This window comes from Mirounga leonina, unplaced genomic scaffold (genome assembly GCF_011800145.1).
Source record: "Mirounga leonina isolate KUSES-001 unplaced genomic scaffold, KU_Mleo_1.0 Mir_176, whole genome shotgun sequence".
In the NCBI taxonomy this organism is placed as follows: domain Eukaryota; kingdom Metazoa; phylum Chordata; class Mammalia; order Carnivora; family Phocidae; genus Mirounga; species Mirounga leonina.
In genome coordinates, this window is record NW_023270454.1 from 29,465,804 (window position 1) to 29,473,776 (window position 7,973).

Consider the following 7,973-nt stretch of genomic DNA (forward strand, 5'->3'; position numbering starts at 1 on the left):
AAGTTTCTGCAGGGTAATTTGGACTTCATTTTTGGCTCCGCAGTCTAATCATCTGGTTCTCCTGGAGAGTCTATGAACTGTTCAATACTTTATTTAATGAGATCTTTCTTCGTTAAACTAGATAGAATCAGTTATGCACTTTTTAACTTTTTTTGCCTTTAAGAACCCTGACTAATACACTCTTCTATAACATCTCAATCATCAGTTCGCTTTTGCAGTGTAACCCACCAGACCAAAAACTTGTGTCTTAAGAGAATAATCATTTCTTAGCTCACTGCTCTGAGAGTCAGAATTTTTCTGTAGTTTCACCTGGACTCATTTATGGGAATGCAGTTCCCTGGCTGATCACCTGGGGCCGTGTTGGTCTCTGACGGCCTCACTCACGTGACCAGTAGTTGGTGGCACCCGTGAGCAAGCGATGGGTATGATGCAGGCATGTGCTCACAGTAGGCCCTTTTAAGCTTATTCCCATGCGAAAAGTGTAAGTCCTTTTCGAACTTCTGCCTATGTCCTATCTGATAATATCCTGGTGGCCCAAACAAGTCACATGGCTAAATCTGGATACAGTAGGAAATTAGAATCTACCTCTTGCAAAGTCACATTGCAGTTGGGTGTACAGACAATGATGGAAGAATTTGCAGCCTGTTTTGTCATCTCCCTTATGGACATATAATGTTTTCTGTTTGTTTCATTTGACTCCCGGAATTTTGAATAAACTCCTTTTGAAGCTTCTACACCTTTGAACATGCTATTTTCACTTCTAAGTTACTATTTCCCCTTAGTCTTCCTGGGTAAATCTGTATGCATTCTTGTTTTCACAATTCAAGACTTCACCTCTTCAGGCTGAATGAATTTTTTTTTAAGATTTTATTTATTTATTTGACAGAGAGACACACAGAGAGAGGGAACACAAGCAGGGGGAGTGGGAGAGGGAGAAGCAGGCTTCCCGCCTAGCAGAGAGTCTCATGCGGGGCTCCATCCCAGGACCCTGGGATCATGACCCGAGCTGAAGACAGATGCTTAACGACTGAGCCACCCAGGTGCCCAGGAATGAATTGGTTTTCATCTCAATTCGCACCAAATGTTGTGATGCTATCACTTATAGGACTTATTACATGGCACTCCATCATTAAAGATCCATTTTGACAACAATTACCCAGAAGATGGAGATTTCCTAGGGCCTTCCTCATTTGCTAAACTGCTACTAAATAAGGCGTATGTCCCGACTGTGGAATTTCTCTTTCCTCTGGGGCTTATTAGTGATGACCTGTGTCCTGGCAAAATCTATCTGCAGAGCTGAAGGATTTTTGGATTTCTGAGAAGTCTTGCTATGTAGAGGCTATCATAGTTTTGTGAGGCCTAGACCTTTGATGTACTGCTCAGTGTTAATCCAGCCACCCATGAGCTAGAGATTTTGCCTAGAATATTTCTGAAACATGTTCTAAACACCATAATCCCTGCCTCTCCTTTACTAAACAAATCAAAATAGAATATAGAGGGGAATCCCATTGGCACACACCAGTCTGGATTATTTGGGTAGTCACAGCTTAACTGTAATCTGTTTTTTTGCCTAGATGGATTTCAATGTTTCATATTTTCCCTTTCCTTTTAGAAAAGCGGGAAATAAATCATCCATTTCATCCAATTCATTTCATCTAATAAGCAGAACAGCATGCTCATAAGCTCTTTTACTTCTTTATCCTTTCACTGAACTTGTTGAAGTGGTGAAATACAACTATTTCCAAAGAATTAGACTAAAAATAAGATTGCATATATTCTGGTATTTCAGTTATCCCAAACGAAGATGCGAAGTCGCTTAGAACTCAGAGGCTATTTCGGGACTTTCTCATTATCCTAGCAGAGCCAAATACTTTCTTCTTTTCCCTTTCCCTTTCCCCCAACTTTCGTCCAAATCTGGGCCAGATCAGATAGTCATGGCCAGGGAAGATCTCCTTTCCTCACCCTCTTAGTGTTCGGAGAATGGAAAATGCTCTGCCGGTCGGGTATGAGCTGTTGTCAGCTGCCGTGTTGGCAACAAGTAGGGGAGATTTTAAACTAAGTGTCTGGCTGCTGGAAGTTTTTGGATTTGGGGTTTGATGTTCTCAAAAATATTCATCTGGTCAGATGCAGAAACATATTGTTCTTTTTTTTTTTTTTTTTTTTCCAGAAACATATTGTTCAATCAAGAAGGAATGCGAGCAGGTTGTTCTTCACAGTGCATTTCGGTGTGCTCTGTTTTTGTGGTGAAGTCTACAGCAGTTGCTCTGTAATTCGAGAAAGGGATGTCTCGGGACAGAGTACTCTGCCACATTCAGCTGAGTCCGTTTCAACCCTTTAGGCATATTATGAAGAGATCTCGCAAATGAATGAAACACTGGTTAACCTTCTTGGTTTCTTCTCCAGAGTTTGAATTGTTATACTGATCTCAAGCTAATTCTCCCTCCTAATAAAGAGATTTCAAATATTTAGCTCACGAATTATTTTCACACACACACACACACACACACACACAGCCTTAATATAGGGATTTATTGACTTTACTCCGGCAAAGTACTCATATTGATTAAAAAAAATATTATTTCTGATGAAATATTTTTCACTCAAATTGACCAACCCCTTTATATCTGTTCTGTCACTTAATTGCATCATTTTAATTGTTGATAAATACATAATGCAGAGGTCACCAATTTAAAACAAACTGTCTTTAAATTTTTGAATATAAAGATTATAGTAAGTGACTTGGACATAAATATCTAAAATACTGAAACATCTTAATTTTAGGGTCTCTATTAAGGAAAGAACATTGCTAACCTTATTTATGGGGGAAACATCTTGTCTAGATGAAGATATCTTTAGACATAAGATGTGATTGGCAAGGGTCACCAGACAAGTGACTATAGTGTGAGGGAATATCTATGAAATGGGAATATATTTATTCTTTGATCTTCTGAACACCGACTTCTTATCTACCTTCTCTATTACCTCAGGTCTTATCACTGGGATATTGTTTTTTTGTGATTTCTGTGAACAAGTTATTCTGTTGGACAGCATCAGCCTTCATGTGTTTAGTAATGGTTTCTCTTGTAGTTTAGGACATAGACTAGATAATAATTTTAAACCTTTTGGGGGCCATTTAACTATGGCTGAATAATTGAATTAACCTACTTTAAAAATGTGCAGGAAAATTTTTTCCCACTTATGTTAACTCTGTGTCATTCTTTCTGATCATTTTTCTAATAATCTGGAATTTGATAGTTTTATTTGGTTTATTAATTAAGCGACCTTAATTGGTTAGCCCTTTATACGACTGTATTGGTTCATATTCCCCAAACAGTAAGATCAAAGTCATCTGACAATTTGGGGGCCTGGGTGGCTCAGTTGTTAAGCGTCTGCCTTCGGCTCAGGTCATGATCCCAGGGTCCTGGGATCGAGTCCCACATCGGGCTCCCTCCTCGGGGGGGAAGCCTGCTTCTCCCTCTCCCACTCCTGCTGCTTGTGTTCCTGCTCTCGCTATCTCTGTCTCTGTCAAATAAATAAGTAAAATCTTTAAAAAAAAATCTCGAAGTCATCTGACAATTTTTCTTGAAGTAAGTAACTTTTATATAGACAAAAATGTTTTTAGATTCATTATTGCTGGGCCTTCAAACCAATGGCCAAATAGGACATCGTGGAAAGATGTGAGGATCCATTTCATCTGTGACGATAATTTCTGGTTCCTATATAATCAGAATTAAAGCATAGAAAAATTAAACCAATAGTATCTTTCAATCTCTCTACTTCTGCTATAGTAGTATGCAATGAGACTAAAAATATAAGCTAATGGTTACTCAATATATTTAGAAGTATCAAATGTCTGGAGAGTTTCCAGAAGCTGAAAATCTGAAATAGAAGGCTCCATGTGTCTTCTTACATAGTACAGTCTTGAAGAGGAAAGTGAATGAGTGTAAATAACTTCAGAAATGCTTGATTGAGGTTGTTACTACATTATGCAACTCGACATGCCCAAATTTGAATTTATCTTTCCCCCATTTTAAAACAAACTTTTCCTAATAGCAAATTCCTTACTGTTGTCAATGGACTGAAGATTTACCCAGCTTAAAAATCTTAGATTGGACTTGATTCTGTGAGTTAAATTCATTATATTCATCATAACATCAATTCCTGTTAATTCTTATTTTGCAAAATGTTTTATTTTTTTTTTAATTTTATTTATTTATTTGACAGAGAGAGACATGGTGAGAAAGGAAACACAAGCAGGGGGGGGGCCGGCGGGGAAGGCAGACACCCCCCCCACCCCCCGCCGCAACCTCACTGAGCAGGGAACCTGATGTGGGGCTCGATCCCAGGACCCTGAGAGCATGACCTGAGCCGAAAGCAGATGCTGAGCCACCCAGGCGCCCCTTGCAGTATATTTTAGATCCTCATTTCTCTTCCTGTTGCCACTTACTTATTCAGAATTTTTTTGTCAAGTCATACATTCATTAGCATCTCTCCATTAATTCATTTTGCTGTCTTCATTGCTAAGCTCTTTATGATTATTCTGTTTATACCCTTCCTCCCATTTAATCTTCGTAAAACACTCTTTTATTAGGCTACTCTACTGGAATGTTGAAATACCTTTTGACTCTTACTTTTTCCTCTCCTTTGTCTGATAAATTCAGTCAGGTGTTATGCCTCACCAATTTTACTTTATTCATGAACACCTTCTATTAAGTTATCACATTTCTATTTCACAACACACAGCACTGTCAGATTAGTCTTTTCAATCCAGTTATGGTAATACGATTTTCCAGCTAACAAACATTGGGTGCATCCCATTACCTGACGCATAAAGGGCGTAAGCAAAGGAGGGAGAGGCCGGAGCTTTTTAAGTGTTCCTTTCACTACTGCACTTATAGATTGAGTACTCCAATCAAACTAAAGTCTTCATTTTTACCCCTGCTTTCCCTCTTCAACCGTTTTGCTGAGCTGTTTCCTCCACCCGGAATGAACTTCCTCTCAGCTTAGCTCTTTTTTTTTTTTTTTTTTTATAGTTTAATGTCTATAAAATGTTACCTTTCATAAAGTGTCCCTCTATCATCTTTAAAAATCTCTTTTATCTTTCAAATAAACTATTGATACTACATGAAAATAAAAAGCTTCTGCACAGTGAAAGAAATAATCAACAAAACTAAAAGGCAACCTAGGGAATGGGAGAATATATTTGCAAATGACATATCTGATAAAGTGTTAATATTCAAAACATATAAAGAATAACTCAACACCAAAAAACCCCAAAACAAATAATCTGGTTAAAAACTGGGTAGAAGGGCGCCTGGGTGGCTCAGTTGTTAAGCGTCTGCCTTCGGCTGAGGTCATGATCCCAGGGTCCTGGGATCAAGTCCCACATCGGGCTCCCTGCTCTGCGGGAAGCCTGCTTCTCCCCCTCCCACTCCCCCTGCTTGTGTTCCTGCTCTCGCTATGTCTCTCTCTGTCAAAAAAATAAATAAAATCTTTTAAAAAAAAAAACTGGGTAGAAGACATAAACAGATATTTCTCCAAAGAACACATTCAGATGGCCAACAGATACATGAGAAGATGCTCAACATCACTTATCACAGGGAAATGCAAATCAAAACTACAATGAGATGTCACCTTATGCCTGTCAGAATGACCAAAATCAACAACACAAGAAACAACAAGTGTTGGAGAGGATGTGGAGAAAGGGGAACCCTCTTGCACTGTTGGTGGGGATGCAAACTAGTTCAGCCACTCTGGAAAACAGTATGGAGGTTCCTCAAAAGGTTAAAAATAGAGCTATCCTCTGATTCACTAATTGCACTACTGAATATTTACTCAAAAAATACAAGCACACTAATCCAAAAGGATACATGCACTCCTGTGTATATAGCAGTATTATTTACAATAGCCAAATTATGGAAGCAGTGAAAGTGTCCATCCATTGATGAATGGATAAAGAAGATGTGGTGTATATATATATATATATATATATATATATATATATATATATATATACACAATGGACTATTATGCAGCCATGAAAAAGAATGAAATCTTGCCATTTGCAATGACATGTATGGAGCTAGAGAGTATTATGCTAAATGAAATAAGTTAATCAGAGAAAGACAAATACCATGATTTCACTCATATGTGGAATTTAAGAAAGCAAACAAATGGGCAAAGAAAAAAGAGAGAGAGAGAGAGGGAGAGGGATAAACCAAAAAACAGACTCAACTATAGCGAACAAACTGATGGTTACCAGAGGGGAGGTGATGGGGGGATGGGTGAAATAGATGATGAGGATTAAGGAGGACACTTGTCCTGATGAGCATCAGGTGATATATGGAAGTGTTGAATCACTATATTGTACACCTGAAACTAATATAACATTGTTTGTTAACTATACTCAATTAAAATAAAAGAATCCTGGGGCACCTGGGTCTCTCAGTAGGTTAAGTGGCTGCTTTTGGCTCAGGTCATGATCCCAGGGTCCTGGGATCGAGCCCGGAATTGGGCTCCCTGCTCAGCGGGAAACCTGCTTCTCCCTCTCCCACTCCCCCTGCTTGTGCTCTCTCTCCCTCTGTCAAATAAATAAAATCTTTAAAATAAAATAAAAGAATCCTAAGTACCAATTTCTTCAAAGCAGTTTGAGACCATATTTATATAACTGGTAATGCAAATCTATATTTCTCATATCTCACTGTGTGTGTCTGGGAGGTGGGTTATTTACTATTGCCCTGTTTTATCCATCCAATTGTAAGCTCATTGTGGACTAGATCTCCTTCCCTTTCCAGAGCATTCAGCAGCTAGCCAACATGAGCATTTAGGAAGCGTGGTTGACAGAGTGACGAAATGCATCACCACTCTCCCTTTATCTTCACCCTCACAGTCTATTGCTGTTGCTCTGATGATCATCAAACCTCATCAGTCCTCTCTCATCAGTTTCATTACCTCAAGCTCTCCTCTTCGAGGAGAGAGACATCTACTCCTCCATTTCCCGATCATTCTCTCAATAAGCATCACAGCCTCAACTGCAGTGGCTCCATTACAAATCCATCACCTCTCTTGGATGAGGGAGAGATAGATGTCTCCACCACCAGGCCCTGCTTCCCTGCCAGAACAACCCTCAGCTTTCACAAGGAAGCAGCAAGTCTCTTGTAGCCTCTTCCTGACTGGCATTCATTGTCGCACAAGTGATACACTCTCATCTGGATGGGCCTGGCTTCAAATGACAAAAGGCAGCTTTTCTGTGCTCCTGTCTGACTGTGCGCTCTCAGACAAATCTTTCAAGGTGGAGCTTCTGTGGAGGAGTTCTGGACTCAGACAGCCTCGGTTCAAATCCCCACTCTGTAACTTACTAGGTTGCCCGACCTTGGGCAAATCGTTTGGCTTTCCTCTACCTCAATTTCCTTATCTGTAGAATGGAGATAATAACAATATCTAATATGATGAATGAATGAATAAATAAATAATAAATAAATAAAATTTGTTTTTACAATAATCACATTCTATCTTACATTGCAGACACTTCTGATTCAGGTATATATTCCCTATAAGATCCTAGTTCTTAAGGCTTTAATATTTTAATCAACTCTCTTTCCATAATTTTTATCATAATCCTGGAATATTACAGATGTGAAATATGTTTGATTGAGTTTTTGGATTCATGTTTCCCCATGGTGCTCCACTGCCAATACAATTTATTTCATTCTTCACGGCCATTTGTAATTCTCTCTAAAATCACCTCTTCAACTTAATTTTTTTTCTCCTCTTCAACAGAGATGATTTGGTACAATTAGTAAACTCTGCTGGTCTCTTTGTTCCTGTGTTCTCCCCTCTTAGTCTTTCTTGAAGCTTTGCATATCATACATGTAAAGTGCTGACATAGTATGCTCTCGTTGGAATCATTTAATAAATGCTGGTTAAGGTAACCTGCCACAGATGTAGCTGAGATCAATCCCAGCAGTGCTGCT